This window comes from Haemorhous mexicanus, chromosome Z, assembly GCF_027477595.1.
Source record: "Haemorhous mexicanus isolate bHaeMex1 chromosome Z, bHaeMex1.pri, whole genome shotgun sequence".
Lineage (NCBI taxonomy): Eukaryota > Metazoa > Chordata > Aves > Passeriformes > Fringillidae > Haemorhous > Haemorhous mexicanus.
Window position 1 is genome coordinate 43,983,944 of NC_082381.1, and position 17,609 is coordinate 44,001,552.

Sequence of the window (17,609 nt, forward strand, 5' to 3'; positions counted from 1 at the left end):
TTTGTATTTCTGTTGTATATGTCATGTGCTGGGGATCTCCTGGGAGTGGAGCTGTGACCTCTGGCAGCTGATGGGAGCAGAGTCCTCCCTCTGAGCCAGTATCTCAACCAGCTGAGCTGCTGTCATGACAGAGTACACCCTCCACCTGGGGTTGTTAAATAGCAAAGGAGAGACAAACTACCACGTATTATTACTGTAGTTCATTTGGAGCAACAGAAAACAAATTAGGGCCTTTGCCCTTTGGCTGAGGACAAAGAGTTCCATGTTTTGAGTTTCCAAAAGAGTGTTTATCTTGAACTCTGCTACTCAAAATAAGACTGTATGCTGGAAGGGAAAAAAAGAAGCACAAATAACCCTCCATCAGCCAAGATATTGCCTTCCTACATCGTATTCATCATTCTCCCAGGAATTCCTGTACTTTTTTTATAGGGTGAACAGAGCTTACAAGGGACTTACCCTCAAAGATGAAACAATAAAAGCACTTCTTCCACTTGATTATAACCTGTGTACAAACTGATAAATTCCCATCTCATCTGGCTTGTGTCTTGCCTTTGGTTATTTAACATGTTAGACAGGCAGTGTCACAGCCATCAGGAGGTTTTCTTTACTGATGGCTAGTTTACATATCTTCAGCAATGCAGATCTGGGAGAGTCAAGGCATTTGCTGGTGGCAGAGAAAGGCACTATTTTTCCTGCCCTTCTGTGACTTATTGAGTGAGGTCAAGATCCATGGCAGAGCCTGGAGACAGTCACTGCCACCCAGAGCAGAGATCCTCATTATAATTGCCTGTCAGTACTAAGACAACTATCTGATTCTAATTCTCACAAACTAAAATGTTTTCTTACTGTGAAGTTAGTGTGCTTGCTAGGCTATGGCCAGTGCTGGTAATGGCTTACTCTTTCATTGTACAGCTCATTTGTGCTTTCCACAACATCACCTAAAGGGCCGTTTGCATTAAATTGGTTCAGAGAAAGTGGCAAGACAGGACAAGGAGCTGAGCTGCTCAGCTGAAATATAGGATATGAAGTAGGGACATACCACATTTTTGAGGTGTTTACTTTTCCCAAGTGCTGCAGACCTGATATCTGAACTAGGATATAGTAGGATGGGGCAGCTACATGGCAGAAGCCTGCAGCCCTGTGCACAAAAGCCCACAGACAGAAACCTACATAAGCCATAGCTAGCACTGTCTCAGTGCAGGAGGTGCTGCTAATAGAGTATACTGAAGTGAAGAGCTTTGCCCTCTGTGCCCTCACCTGCACCTGCATGCAATTCCCAAAGTGCATGATTGCCAGCAAGGCAGGAGGGGGCACCCTGATAAATGCTGTATCATCACCTGATAGAGGACCATTGTCAAAACCAACACATTCCTTTTCTACTCTTTATTTCTTTCATCTCTTTCATTTCATCTGTAGTACTGGGGTCATAGTGTCGTGTGGTCATGGAGAACTGGGCCCAAGTCAAAGACCTTAAAGAAGGTGGAGGGATATTGAAACACAGCAAGGTCCAATCTCAAGCTAAATGCTGCTTCCCAGCGACAAACAGCAACAGCAAGACACATGGGTGTAGCTCACAGCTACAAGTGGGCAGCCACTGAGGTGGAGATCAATAATGGAGCTAAAGGCACAGCCCATACAACCGTCATGGTAGGCTTTAAAAAAGGAGCAGACCAAAGAATAGTCTGCACTGGATGTCTGGGAAGAAATGGAGTTCTAGGGAGCCCATCTTACAAAAAGCTGAGCATTGTGCAGGTTTGTGTGCTGGAAGCATGGCTAAGAGCCACCGAGGCCGAAAAAAGTTTGCTCACAGAAGAGCATTGGGGATGCTTTCTCAGCCCACTAGAGTTAATCCTGTCAGGAATGTAGGTCTGGGACAGGAGCAGAACTCAGTTTCCTGGGAAACCTGTTCTAAAGACAGTCTGCAGGAGATTATATCTGTCTTGCCATTTACACCCTTTTTATGAATCCACTGATGTTTGGTCTAATTTTTGCAGGTAGGATGCTGTTATGATGCCCTCTGTACATCCAACAGAGCACAAGCATTGGTATCAAAGTGAGAAACTGTGGCTGAAAGAGAGTCAGGGTCTGATTTACACTCCAGAGGCTGCTGCATCAGGAGCAGAATGTCCAGGTTGGTGTCACCTCACTCCATATCTTCTCTCAGAATGTATTCTGAGTCAGAATGAGTCCACGGCTTGCATCAGCAGTTGTGATGATGAGAAACTATTAACACAGTTATGTGTTAGTAAAGAACATCTAGGATGTGTTTAATGTAAAGATAAGATACTTTTTTCTTCCATTTTATTTGATTGAGTTTTCCTTCTTACAGCAAAGTGCAGCTATTTCCTCTACTACAGAAAAAGGGGGAAAAAAGACCATAAATTTAAAAATAGAAACTGCTGTCCTACTGTTTTAGGGGAACTTTGCCCAGAATGTACTATTTTAGTATTGATTTTAAATTTTTTTTTGTTGGGATAGGATATATGATTTTGAAACACTTTATTTTTGTCTCATATATTCAGCAATGAGGGCAGAGATGAATCATGCAACCCACTGGTAATTCTTTGTCTTCAATCACAGGAGCATTTAGTACCTATGAGGGTTACTACTTTCTTCCACAAGAATCAAGACTCAGAATCTTTTAAATGTACAAAGTGCTGAGGAGTTGCCTAGTATGACCCAGCATTATGCAAAAATCTCTTCCAATTCCTGTTCTTCTTCCTTAGGGGAAGCCGAATTGAATTCTAAAGTGTATTTGGTTAACATTGAGAACCACACAGAGTACAGCTCTAGAAAACAAAATCAGAGCATTACAGCAATGAGCCAAGTTTCATAACAGACTACAAAGAAAGATAAATATCTGATGCTTGACAAAATCACTACATTTGAAGTTCTCTTTTCCAATAATCAGTTTGTTGGGTCAGAAAAGGCAGTGTCCAGAACAGATCTAGTCTTTAGTCTTCTGCCAGGGTCAAGGTCCAGCTCTGGGCAGAAGGAGCTAACTGGGATCAGATCACTTAGTAGAGCAGCAGGGGAAGACCTGCCACATCCCTTATGTAGGTGCCAGCCCCAGCTCCCCAGTAATGGGTGTATGAGGGGCCATGGCTATTCTTTGCCACAGCTCCCCTGTCCTGGATGATGAGTTTTCTCCTGACATTTGTGCTTGACTAGCATTGGGTCCCATCACAGTGATGCGCACAGCCAGTGTAGACAACAGATATCTCACAGATACAACCTTTCCTTAAATATTTTTTCGTGTTTAACTGGATTTACCTTTACTTTTAATCTCCTTGTTTCTTTTCTTACTGCTAATTTTTCATCTAAAAGAAATTATTCTATCATTAGAATCAGTGGAAGTCATCAGCTGTGAATTCTGCCTACAAATCTTCATGCATTGAACATCACACCTTGTGCAACAATATGATGTACAACTGATCTACCTGTCTGCTTGCTATTACAAGCCTGCACTACACACACACACAGAGAAGGGCATGCATTTCATGCAAATATCACAGTTTGGGCCAGGAGGAATTGTCAAAGAAAAGTAAGCAGCAGAAAATACACAGAAACCAGAGCTTGGATTCCCAACATGATGGTGCTCTGAGTGCAGACTGAGGTCACATCACCAAGGTGAGCCCTCGCATTGCCATCCACAGCCTCCTCTGCCAAGGCAACCTGAGGCAATGCATGCACAGGATAAATCCCATATTAGTGCATTCCATCTCCACAGAGAATTCAGCTCTTTGTGGCCTGATGGGGCAAAGAGTAAAGGAGAACATCATTCACCTACTTGTTTGGTATGGCATCTTGTGGAGTGCTATCTGTAAGAAGACCCTGGTTTGAACACAGGGTAAGAATGTGGGGAGTCAGCTTGCCCCCTTTGCATGAGCTGAAGCTGCTTGCTTGGACTCCCACTGCCACAAATGAGGCTCCAGGGAACTCTGTGCGAAACCCTGCAACCATCTCAGTCTACCCAGTCATGCCTGTCAGACTGCTTCCACTGTCTGAAGGGTGAATGGGCAAATGGAGACACCTCCGTGACAGCACGTCTCTGAGTGGGCTATTTAACAAGACATAGAAAGTTGTCCATAAGGAGAAAACTAATTAGTTGCTTGTTAAGGACTGAAAAGCCCAGATAAGAGTAGAGTGAAGAATCCTGGGGCCCAGGATGTGAAATTTTAATGATTCTGTTCCTACTAGCCAGGCCGAGGAAAGGAGTTTTGCAAAGAGGGACTCCAAATGACATCTTTATGTCAGTAATATGAATTTAGCCTTTTTGAAGTGAATGCCAGCTTGCTGTGTAGACATAGTTACTTGGCTGAACCATTTCCTGGGCCATGCAGCCTTTCTGGAAAGGCAGTGCCAAGCAGCAGATGTGCTGATGCCTGAAGCAGGGAAAACCACAGCTTTGGTCCTGCAGGTAAGCCCTCAGCTGATGACTACTGCCCAAAATCCCTACAAGGGTGAGTTCAGTCTTGGGAGATGGGCTGTTGAGCACCCAGGGCAGCATCCATGGACACCTTCCCCACATCAGACAACATGGAAGCAAAACTGATCTGGCTGGGCAAAGTTAATACAATGGACTGTTTGGGCAGGTCTTATTGGTGCTCCTGATGTCTGTGGTTTTACTCTGTACTTCTATTTTATTTATCCTATTGCTATCACGGAGAGAAGATGAGGTTTTCTTACAGCCCTCAATCTTAGAATCTCACAGAAGGCAATATTCCTTTCCTTTGGTGTCTGTCACGTTTGCCGCCTTGCCTACCTTCTCCCTTCCTTCTTGTGGCTTCAGCAAGATGAAGTGACTGGACCCCAAACAAAGGCTTTGAGATAAATGACCTCATTACATCAGAACTGATGTTTCCTCAGGAATTCTGAAGGCCTTTATCAGGGCTATTGGAGCAATGAAAGTGAGGTGCATAGGGTCTTGTCATAAATTAAAATGTGGTTAATGGGTAGGAAATGAACAGCACACAAGACCAGCTGTTTTTCAGCAAGAAAGCAGGGCGAGAAGTCAGGAGAAGCATTGGGGTCACTGTGCCTCAGCGTGCTTTGTAATGGCCTGAAGAGGGAAGGGGCTAGTTAGGTGGTAGATTCTCTAATGATACACCATGATTTAGATTAGTGAGGCACAGAGAGCCTTATGAAGAACATCAGGAAGTCCCCAGTGAAAATTACTATCTGGCCACACAATTGTAGTTAAATTTCAGTTTAGGGAAGGGTATTGCAAACTGGCAATGCACAATGAAAGAAACAACAGAAGCAACTTGAATGTCCTGGTGGGTTCTGAGTTAGTCACAGCCACTGCTCCTCCCCAGCCAGAGAAAAATAAAAAAAGAGTAGTTTTCCCTGTGGACAATGCATTTTGGAAAAAAATGGTAAAAAATTTTATGTGTCAGACAAGTCAGGAACAGAATAGTAAACAATCTGAAAATTTGGGCACAAACTCCATGGGCTCACCTTCATCTTGAATCTTTCATTGAGGTTTGGTCCCTCCATCTTGCTCAGATTGTACAGTTCTGGTCTCTTCCAACATTGTCTGCTACTGCTACAGCTGTATGTGGGCTAAAGATAGTTGCTTTCTTTCTTTCTTTCTTTCTTTCTTTCTTTCTTTCTTTCTTTCTTTCTTTCTTTCTTTCTTTCTTTCTTTCTTTCTTTCTTTCTTTCTTTTCTGCCTAAATTTTAGTACCATATTACTAAGGGATGTGTTGAGGTTTTTTGAGGCCTTTGCCTCCATAGTTCATGTTTACCGGCTATAGCTGGAACAGAAAACAAACTGAGAATCCTTATTTTCCAATAATTTTGCCTTTAAGGCCAAGAGAAAAGTTCTATTTAGTATGTGTGCAATGGGACTGTCCATTTCACACGCTAATGGTCTAGTACAGACACTGACTGTCTGGCAAATTTCATATTTCTGATACAGAGCAAATAATTTACTATTGCCCTTGGTATCCTTAGGTATTTGCTCTTGAAATTTCCTTTTATCCTGCTTCCACTCTGGCAGGTAAGGTAGAAGATTAGCACTTCTACTCCATTAGCATTACAAGGACTAGATTTCCATTTCTTAAACAATATTTTTGGTATGAATATATCCCTACTCTTTGCTGTTTCAACAGAGTGCTTTCTGTTTCCTCTTTTGCCTTAGGAGTGAGACATCCTTCCTGTGGCTCTTTGTGTCAGTCAAAGGCTGCTACTACTACAGATGTGTGCTGTTGCCTAATGTGTATGTTTCAATGTGAGTTATAAGGAATATGCAAAAATATGTTACATGCAAAATCCATTTTCTCCCATCTCAAAACCCGTTCCAAAATACTGTGGCAAAGGTGCTGCAGTGCATAGTCAGATACACTAAATTTCCTGAAACATTCATCACCGGCTGCAGACAAGTGCTTTTGTAGACCTTTCCACTTGAGAAATCACTGCTGCCTAGCATACCAAACCAAATACTTAGGCATCAGGCTACATGCTGGGCAGAACTGGCTTGTCACACAATGATGAGCTCCAGATCTAGGCATTCATCCAGGAACAGCCACACAGATTCTGCTGGAGCAAAGTATAGGATGCAGGGAAGGGTGCCTTGCTATCTATGCATAACAGGGATATTGAGACACAGGAGCAGGCAGAGGGGCTGAGACAGTCACTTGGATATCAGGAGTGCATTTGCCAGTCATCAGGCTGGAAGTTCCTGCAGTTTCAGTGTCCAGTCCAAGTTCTCCCATGGCAAAAACACCTCTTTTCCCACAAAGATCTTTATGTAGGCAGAGTGTGGAAGTAGAATGGCAAGTGAACAAGCCAAGTCCTGCAATATCACTGGCAGTGGCCAGACCAAATGCAAGGCCTATCTACAATTTATAGGGATACCAGAGTCAATGAGTATAGTTTGTAGCACAGCTCCTGGGAGCAGCTCCTCAAACCAATTTGTCTCAAGCCATTGAACACTTGCCTTCCTTCATAGTCATCTCCAACTTCAGAACTGTTAATATGGCATCACCCAGTACAGCAGCCTAGCAGAGAATGAAATAGGAGAGACCAAGGACTTCACTCATTTCTGGATTACATGAATTAGGTTCTCAGATATCATTCAACCCAATCTGCTGGTGCTTGCAGTAGACATAGACAGAGATCCCATGATTTTATTAGGACCATTTTTAGGTTCCAGGGCACATTTAGAGGTTTTTGTTGGACCAAAAGAAACATGGCACTCAAATAAAACCAAACCTAGTTTCTTTCCAGTCTTAGCAAAGTAGCTCTCACAGTGATCTTCTTCTTTGATGGGTATGACAGCAAACACTATCATTTTGTTTTCAACAAGAAGTTGTCACCACTCTCTTAATATCCTTCAGAGAGCAGCATTCCACTGAAATGGGAAGGAAAAAAAATTACGAGTGACTCTTCTTGATCTTAAAAAGTAGAGCCAGGATTTTAAAACAGTTTTATTTTTCTGATGTTCAAAGATGAAGAAGCAGACAATTCTCGCCTGCTTTTTCAGACCAATCTGCATAATAAATGCCAAGTTTGTGGTAGACTCCCCAGTTTACATCACATGCAGAGAAGCTCAGGTGGGTAAACAAATTCCAGAAACTCATATTCATAAATAGACTTCCAAAATAGTTTGCAATGGTTTCAGTATCAGCCCTGAAAAATACTGCAATTTCTCAATAGAGCAAGTAATTTAATTTGCCAATCTTCTATATTTGTATTTATGAGGGAGCGATTACCTGTGCCTTACACATATGTCTTTGTACTGACTACTGTATGCATTCCATAAGGTATTCATCCCCTTCTGAAACCTTTAAACACAGCAATTTTTCTCTTCCCTCAGCTCACCATAATGCTTTTATATTCAGTACACTGTCCGGTTTTGAAAGCCACAAGAAGTTGCTGGGCCAGTGATAGTGTTTTGCAGTGGAAATTTGCTAATTTTGAACTTTAGTGCCAGATATATTTTTCATCTTAAAAGGGGCAAGGAATTGCTTATTGCAGTGCAGATTGCAGTCTGAGCAAAGTATCCCTGAGACTCCAAAGTCAGAAACACTGGAAGTCTAAGTGGGGAGTGGGAGCCGATGGTGTGGACCCAGCTTTATGAACCTCACATTCTCCATTAAATCCTGCACATCACAGTGTGCTCCCCTGCTGGCAGTCTGCCTTTGGGCCTAAAGCTAAGGGAGGCAGAGACTTGTTTTTGTGACCCCAGGCCCAGAGAGAGAACAAACTGAGCCTTTCCCCTTCAGCTGATGTAGCAAAGCAGAAGGAAATGAAGAGAGGCAGACAGAGTTGCTTTTCTGAGAAGTAGGAAGAACTAAAAGCACCAAGAAGAAGCAGCCAAGCTCACTTGGGATTATGCCCTTGGACTGCACAGTCCTGCATTTTGTATACTCGTCTAGAGGAAGTATTGAGGAGATGCTCCCATCATCCAAACATTGCTCTGAAAATCAGGAGGCCTCTAAGGGAGTTGTGCTGAATGTTTTGTGTTTGAAGAGGCCTCTGTAATTCTTGGTGTTCACTGCTGCAAATCCACCTTCCCTCTCAGGTTTCGGAGCCCAGCCACACCAGAGCCCAGGGCGCAGGCCCCCTGTGCCTTCCCATGCAGCGGGAACAGCAGGGACACCTTACACTTCAAAGGGTCGGATCACTGCCGCTGCTCTGTACCCAGCGCCTCACTACAGTCTTGCAGTGGTAATATAATGCAACTGGGTTTCAGGTAAGTGCTTTTCCTTCATTTTCCCATGGTTCCTATGGAAACCAATCCCACAGCCCTTGCCGAGTGAATGCAGAAACCACAGCAGGGTTCGTAAGTGGGAGATTTGCCCATTTTCTGTATTGGCCAAATTTTTACTCCACTTACATTATAATAGCTTCAAGACACACAGTCAAAATGGTACATGCTTTGGGAGATCCTGCTTATTCCAGTGGGGTTGTCTATGCTTTATTAGGCTGCATTTTTAAAGAACTAATTTGTGACATCTGCCCATTTTTGCATGTGAAACTAATTTATGTACATGAAAATGTTCTACTCAGTTCTGTAGTTCAGCAGAACATGGTGATAGAGATCTCCTGGCACAAGATCCCTGTAGTTCCCACATGCATTAATTTATTCATAGGAAATGCAAAGATGGAATTTTGTAAGAATAAAAATGGATTCTTAAGTATTTAGTCATTGTTGAATATTTATAACTGGTGGAAAAAACCTTCATTAAAAAGGTAGGTTGTAACTTTTAATGATGGCAGACTAGGGATGTCAGAAATATCTGACCACAAGCAGAGATTTTCTGTGAAATGCTGCTTGCACAACATGCCTGACAAAGAAGTCAGCAAACTGCAGAGAAGAGGGATGATGCCTGGGCACTCTCTTCCTTACAGGACTTTGGGAACAGCCTAGTCACTTCCCTCTGCACCTACATCTGACTGCATCCCTCACACCCATCTCCCACTTGGCTTTGTCTGTCGTGGATCAAACTCTGCTGCAGCAGAACATTTTGGCTGCAGAAGCAAGCTGAGTGAAACATACCTTGTGCGCAGTGAGCAGGAGGTATCCAGTGTAGCTTTCTATGAAAAGTGTGCTCAAGGCAGAGAGGGAGTAAATTGTAAAATTCAGCTTTGTCGAGCTTCAGACAGCACAGGCAGCAAAAAGCTTCCTGCTCCCCCCTATTCAGCAGGCAGACTCAGGCAGCATCTGATCCAGCAGCTGTTAGAAGCTGCTGAAAAGGCCCCTGCTGACTTTGTGCAACAGCTGACTCATGCCTGAGTAAAGACTGGTGGAAAGTGGTCACCTGCAGAGGAACCTGCCCCTTCAACAGAAGGATTTTCTTCTGCATGGAAGATGGGACAGCTAAGTAAGCCAAGACCTTTACTTCCCAAGGAGAGATTTTGGTTAACACAATTATAATTAAATGGAGATAAACTGGAGTAGAAAGAGGATAGTAGCTTCAACAAATGAATAATAACTTTGCTCCTTTTTCTGCAAGAAAAAGTTGACTTTACAGTTAACAAGTGGGAGGATCTTAGAAACATTTCAGTGCAATAAAGCCTGCCGTTCAGGACAATACCCTTCCTATAAAACACCAAGACAGTGACAGGGATGCAATGAGATCATTCCCCTCTTTCTGGCATTATGATCAGTATCACAAAGGGTATCCTGGTGATTTTGTGGGCAGAAGAGAAGTTGCAAAGCTGATAACATCCTCAAAATACGAGAGAGGAAAAGGCTTTCCTAAGTGCACTAAGGGCAGATTTTCTTCACTGGCTCTGATTTGTAATGCGCTGCTGAGGCACCTGTCATCTGCCAGAGCAGAAGATCTTTAAAGCAGAAGGGAGGTCAGTGAAACACGAAGCCTAGAAAACTGGGAGCATTCTACAAACCACACTGCACAGACCTAAAAGCACTGGAGAGACAGAGACAAAACCTCTGTTGATAAATTGCTGAGGCACAGTGTGGGGATTAATTTAGAAACATAAAGTTCAAAGTGACAGACTCAATCACAAAACATTTGTCTGAAGAGATAATACATCTGCCATTTGTCTGTTATTCCCCAAAGTGAGTTGAGGCCAGGACCCGTGCACTAGGCTGGTCCCAGCAGACACTCATGACTGCTCATGGCCTCAGTGTGGGTAACTGAGGCCATGTCTCCTCAAGTGTTCAAGTACACACAAATGTCTAGTACCCCCGACACAAAGAGCATCCTGCAACAAAAGCAGAAGGCAAGTACAATAATGATGTTTTCTCATTAGGCAGTGAGGTCTCCAGGAAATGTGAGCTCCTGTGAAGAGCTCCTGACAATTCTATGCCAAGAGGCTGTTCTGCTTGCTTTTACTAACCTTCCACATCGCACGCAACAGGCTTTACTGCTGGTCCATGTCACCTGGGCAATCCCAGGTGACAGTCACTGCTGAGAAATACCTGTAAGCCAAAACACCTCTGTTTCTTATCTGCAGCTGTTGTGCAGCCTCTTCTGAGCTAATGGCTCTGCAGGAGAAGCTGGAGGGGACACTAAAGGTCATCCTGCCAAAATAATTTTAGGACCGTATCATACACTCAGACAGAGGAAACAGGTGGATTCAGGGCTTCAGCTTTTGGAGGAAGTCAGCAGGCAGCTATCATCTCTGTTATGAAATCACACTCATTTTTAGTGCTCTCTCTTGAAGACAATCTCATTAAATCTTCCTCCAGTGGCCAACATATCCTTGTTTTGGTTTCTCCTATGCTCACCTTCCCCTTCTTGTCTGCTGGCTTTTGCCAAAAGCAATCACCTCCACACATCCACTCTCTTGTTTGCCTCCCTAATTATCATCTCACTCCTTCCTGGAGCTACATTCAGAGCCCCTTGTCATTCTCCATTTGCCTGCTTGTCAGGTCTGAGTCTCCACTGCCTGACTCCACCTTATTCTCCTCTGTACAAGTCTGTGAAAAAGACAGCTCAGGGCTTATTTTGCCTAGGCCTACCCACCAAGGGTCTTCTCTCTCTCGCTTCATGGTCCTCCTAAATAGTGGCAGCAGCAGCCTACTTGCAATGCCTCAAGGTGACTTGTGCATGAATCACCTCTTGTCCTCTTTTCCTAATGTGTGTTGGCATATCCACCTTGTCCTTTGCTGGGGGGAATATCCTTCCAGAAGATCTGCAAGTGCTTTGCACAGGATATGCGTTAAGTGAAATAAGTGTGAGTGTTTTATGGAATAATAATCTAAGGTGAGGATTGACATTTCCAGATATCCCCAAATCAGGAATGATCCTGAGCTGTGGATTTCAAAGCTCCCACAAGCTGTGTCTGTCTACCTGCCAGGCTACTTAAACCATTTTGTAACACCATGTTTATGCAATTAACAGGGAAAATACAATTTACGTTTGTACTACTCCAATAATGTTATGAATTGTAACTGCAGCAGCTTTTTTTATTCTAATAATAAAGATTTTTTTTCCCCCTAGTATGGAATATACCCACCTTTGTAGAACACCACAGTAAGCTTGCCTATCTTTTGTTTGTTCATTCCCTTGGGGACTCAGCTGTGCCTAATGTTTCAATTACCTTTCTGCTGCTGTGGAGATGATTGAATTTGGAGTTTCAAGGGACTGCAAAAATACCAGATAGCTAGACAGAAAACCAATACCTCAGGAGCCAACAATTTACTTGGCATATCTTATAGCACTTAAACAACTTAACTGCGGGCAAATTAATGGCTGTAATGGTATATTTATTAGACAAGTAAGGGAAAAGGAAGAAAATGACATGAATGTTTAATAAGACACTAATAGAAGCCACATGAAAATGCTGAATTCTCTTTTCTAGTCAGGAAATACTAAGTGGCTCTTATCAACCACATGTATATGTGATATGTGAGCTCATTTAATCAATAGGCTTTAGTGCTTTTCTTAGCCTAAAGAAGTTCTTTCTCTAAAATAAGGAGGATCTAATTAATCTCAATATACCAAGTATAAGGGTGCAATGCATTTGTTTGCTGAAATAATCTATCTAGATCAAAGGCTAATTTGTAATTTGAATACTGGAATGACAGTGCTTGCATTAAATAAATATATATATATATATGAACAGTGAAATCTTTAATTTCAGAGAATGATTTCTGTTTCTCCCTGATTGGTTCAAGAGGACGATTGCCTCTAGTGGAAGTCATGTCAATTTCAGGTCCTCAAAGCAATGTCCTTGCTCTTATGATTTGTATGATACCTGGCTGATTTTCTGTCTTGGACAAAAATATAAAGTAGAATAAGGAAGACCAAAAGTTCAACAGATTATATAAATGTTTTCTTCTTGCAATCAGCTACGTGAGACCAATTTGTGTCTCCTGAGGTTTGAATTCTAAGCACCTATCCACACCATGCCTCAGGAAAACATACACATACTAAGTCTTGTAATCTTTTTTGGATAAGGCACAGGACACTATACATTCAGAGCCCAATTCATACCAACTAAAGGACTGGTCACTGCTCTTATTTTTGTAATTCAGAGAAGGGGTGTTCATGGTTTAGTTTGTCTTGGTAATCTCTTCTCAGGTATGTGTCTAACACTTCAGTTCTCAGGTGCTAAACAACACAGACCACAGCTTCCCTGGGCCCCAGCATCGGAACAATGCCAGCAAACCAAAAGTACTAATTCAATGTGCTAGCCAGAACACATGGTTCACTTTAGCTTGCTCTGGCTCGAGAAAGAGAGATCCAAGAACCCTTCTGGCACCAAAAAGAAACCAAACAAAAAAACCCCATTTAACTCTGCAAAATGTCTATGATAATCATGGATGGGCAGGGTGACTTTTTGTGCATTGTGCTGCTGTGGCAGTCCCCACTAGGGGACTATTTTTACTTTGATAGTAGGGGATCTAATTTCAAATTCTCTGTATTGTCAGGAAAAATCCTGCCATGTACCATTCAACAGCTTTGGTTGACCAGAATAACAAACAGTCAGATTTGGAGTGCTATTGCCCTCCATCTTCAGCTATATGAAGCCTTCACTGTGACCATTGCTGCCTTGGAGTTGCTGGCCTAAACACAGAAGCTCATCTGCTCTTCTTTCAGGAGAAAGTGTTGTGTTATAACAACAAAAGGAATATTTGAGTCTAAAGAAGCAGTAGCACAAACTGAATGACACAATCCAATATGCTCTTTATTTATTCAGTGGCAAACCAAAGAATCAGCTGTTTCCATTTGAAAATCCTATTAGAGGGCCAAGGTCTAATATTTGCAGAAACCTGTGTTTTACTGTGTTATATATTCTCATTAACTCTCTCACTGAAGACTGGCTGGCATACATGTCATATCTTCAGAAAGTTGCTGTTGCTTTTGAAGATGAGAAAATGTTTTAGCAGAGAAGATGCAGCAGAAAACGTCCTCACAGAAGAAGGTAAGGAATGAGATGTGCTTTGCACAGAGCCATGATTAACCTCATTGGTCAGAATCTATCAGGTGTTTGTCAGGGTGTGCAGCTCCCCCCAAATGCAAGGAAGACCCGAACAAAACCATTTTACTTTTTGCCACAGGGTAGTCTTATTTATCACAGACCCTTCCCAAAGCTGGGGACAGCTACAAAGGGGTCAGGCAGCAGCTAATGATTGGAGAATTAGATGAGGGGATGGTTAATGAATCCTGAGGATCAGAGCCTCAGATACACAATTAAAATCCTTATCGGAGGATTAAAGTTATTCTGTTACAAGTCTTCAGTTTATATGATACAAACTATATTCAGCTCCTTAAATGATATAATATCTGGCAATACTGCTGTGCTACTTAGAAGCACAGCCTTAATGGAAATATTGAAGAGTAAACAAATCCTTTATTCTTCTGCTTTTGAAGCTGGGATTTTAAAGTACATTACACAATTCACTCACACACACACCCCTAAGCAGACAGATGGCTTTAAAATATGGGCAGTTCAATTGACTGTGATGGGAAAAAGTATCTAGTTTCTGCAAGAATATGTACCTGTATGACTCACTTATTAGCTGCAAGGAAAGAGTCTTTTTTGCTAAAGTTAATGAGCCTTTCTCCATGTTAATATCTGCTTCACTGATTGCAGTCCAAGAGGCTACCTGCTATGGTAACTAACTTAATTTGCTTTTTGTATTTTTTTATATAACACACTGTATTAAAGAATTAAAAATAGCACAGTCTAATAGGCTTATGGACAAACAGGATCGCTTAGAAAAATGGTTATCTGCTCAATAGTTCAGCAAACAAGCTAAAGCAACCCTTCCCAACAGTCAGGGAGGAGGGACACAGCCCCTCCATGCAGCTCCTCAATTATGCAAATGCAGCTGAAAGGATTGATTTGCATGATGACTGAAGGAGCTCCTCTATAAGGGCTGAGTCTAGATAAATTGCTTGCTTATAGGTAAGGGGGAGGAGGAGTGGGGGCTTGTCTACCAAGACGTTAAACCCACACCCTGAATGTTACCTGGCTAGAGCTTGCAGGAACATCCATGCAGGCTCACATTTTTTTATGCTCAGTTCTGTTCCATGGTAAATTTTTTATGGAAGTTTGAGCTGTAGCAGGACAGACATTTTGCATACAAGACAAGTGGATAAAATACACTTTCCACAATAAAAAATGAATGCTACCAGATCTGAAAAGCCTCCATTCAAAATGTACAGCATCAGCAAAGTGAAAATTAACAGCAAAAGATGTCTCATTTTGACCATATGACTCACGGGGGCAGATTGTGTGTGTGCTGTGCTCACCAGAATTGGGAAGGGCATCACTAGGAGCTGGTGGGAGATGTGCCAATCTGGTCTTATCTGTGGGCTAAACCACCAGCTGGCCTAGACCTCACTGGCATACCTTCAGGGGATGGCTCCTGTCGGGGCAGTGCTCCCTCCTGTATGAAGAAATTCCCTTACCAAGATGGTGGAGAAAAGCAATTTTAGTGGATGCTCCCTGAGTAATTTCTGACTGTGAAATTAACATGGCTTGTTCTTTTGACGAAACTAGGTTCTCAAAATCTCAAATGTTTAAAAAGGAAAATTATTCCAATTTCTTTCCTCTGTTTCTCCAAAGCAGCACTTTGGGTTTTGCCTCTACCTTCTCCTCTCAGTCTGTGACAGAGAATCTAGATTGCAAAACCTCTGTAGGAGGGATTTTCTCTTACAACAGGTGTCAGCAGTGCCTAACATAATGGAGCTACTGTCCTAGGTAGTCCTAGGCACTAATGAAAATAATCCATAGTAGCACAGTTAAGCAATTCCATGGGCTATCTCTATTGTACTAAAATAACTAAGATCCAAAAGTAATATATCAGACAGGAAAGAACCACATAAGTGCTAGGTGTAAAACCCATGCAATGCTAATATGATCTGTAATCTGCTTATTCAGCTAGCATTTTGTGGCTAGAGCCACAAAATACAGACATCCCCAAGCACTCAATAACCTGACATTCTGCACCCTTACACAGTCAATTTCACCCAGCTTAAGCTCAAGGATGGGTTAACACATCTTTTTTGAGGGTGCTGTCACCACACAAAGTGCATGCAATGGGAAGGACATAAATGATGTCCTAGTCCAACCAAATTTTTGTCTTCCTGGAAAGAGTGAATTTCAGCACCAGTTTTTGATTTTCTGCTGAGTGATTGACAATAAAAATTACACATCCCATCGATATGTGAAAAGTCAGTAGAAATCTGTTTAAAAAATACTGATGATTTGCTTCATACAAATGGTTCCACCAACAAGAGAATGAATGCAGCTTGGCTCCTATCAGTGCTGTTTGCAGTACAAATCCACTAGCACTGAGCAGAGGCTGATCTCACAGCGGCTGATTTTCCCTTGCTTGGCACACAAAAAGGGATCCTCTCCCCTTTCTTCTAAACGTATTCCCCTTTTTTCTTTTTAATTTTTTTTTCCACTTTCCACCCTCCAAAACCCTGTACTCTGCCAAATCTAGGTCTGTACTCTGCCAAATCTAGGTGAAGGCATCTAGTACAAATAAGGAGACTGGAGAGGGTTGTTAGCAGACAGAAAAATATATTACTGCAGGTGGGACAGGAGCATTGCAAAAATATCCCTCATCTTTGTGCACATAGCAGGCTCATCTTTCATTTTAGCCCAAGGAAAGGGACTGGAAATAAGAAAGTATATTTCTCCTCTTTCTGTGATTAGGGCCAACCTGTGTAGATCCAGCAGGTGCTCGCGCATGCAGGTCAGGGGTGCATCTGCCCCACCAAGCAGCAAACTCCCTCCTCACACCATAGCATGAATAACTAGTTTTGAGAAACCATAGCCCTAGGCAAGACTGCCTTGTTATGTTATGGCCACACACCACAGGAAATCCAGATCTACTATTGTCTCTGTCTGTGGCTGGGGGCTGGATGAGATGGTTCCTGCCTGGGCCTTTTTCTGCCCTGACATCCTATTTCAACAACAGAAGAAAGGGAAGAACTGAAGAACCACCATGTACCCAAGATCTTCCATAGCTCCACTTGGACAAAGAATGGATTTAGCAAGCCACTTATTTTTGTGCATGAGCAAGGAGTTACAAGTGCATTTTGAGAACACTACCTTCAGTGCCTCTTACGCTTCTTGTAGGGCCTGTGTACATCTCCTTTCATAACACTCCATCATCATTGTACTATTCCCACCAGCTTCCCCATGCTCCCAAAAGCATCCTGGTACTAAGTGCTCAAAAATATATGTGCTGTTACATTGCTCATACATACCAGGCTCTACTTTGATTATTCATGCATGATGACTGATGCTAAATTGTATTGTATTTTATAGTGGGTCTACAAAAAAGGCAGCCAGAGTTCTTCTGTTTTGATTTTGCAAACAAATTGAGACTTGTTAATTATTTGTGTGCTCCACCAAATTTCAACACTACAAAAGATCCTTCCATGTTTGCTTTAGATTGAGATCATGATTGATTATTGCCCTGAACCCACCAGTACAAATACATATACATATACATAACCTATAGACTAATATCATCAGCAGTTCAGTGTCATCTAATCAGAATACTTATATTTATTATAAAATCTTTTAGGTTTTTTTTTTTTTTTTTACATTTTTATATTTAGCTTGGGGTTATTTTGCTCAATTCTAACCCCAGGCACTGAATTCAGAAGAAAAACAATGTTTTTATGGAGAGAAAGATATCTTTGAAGATTTAGGGAGAG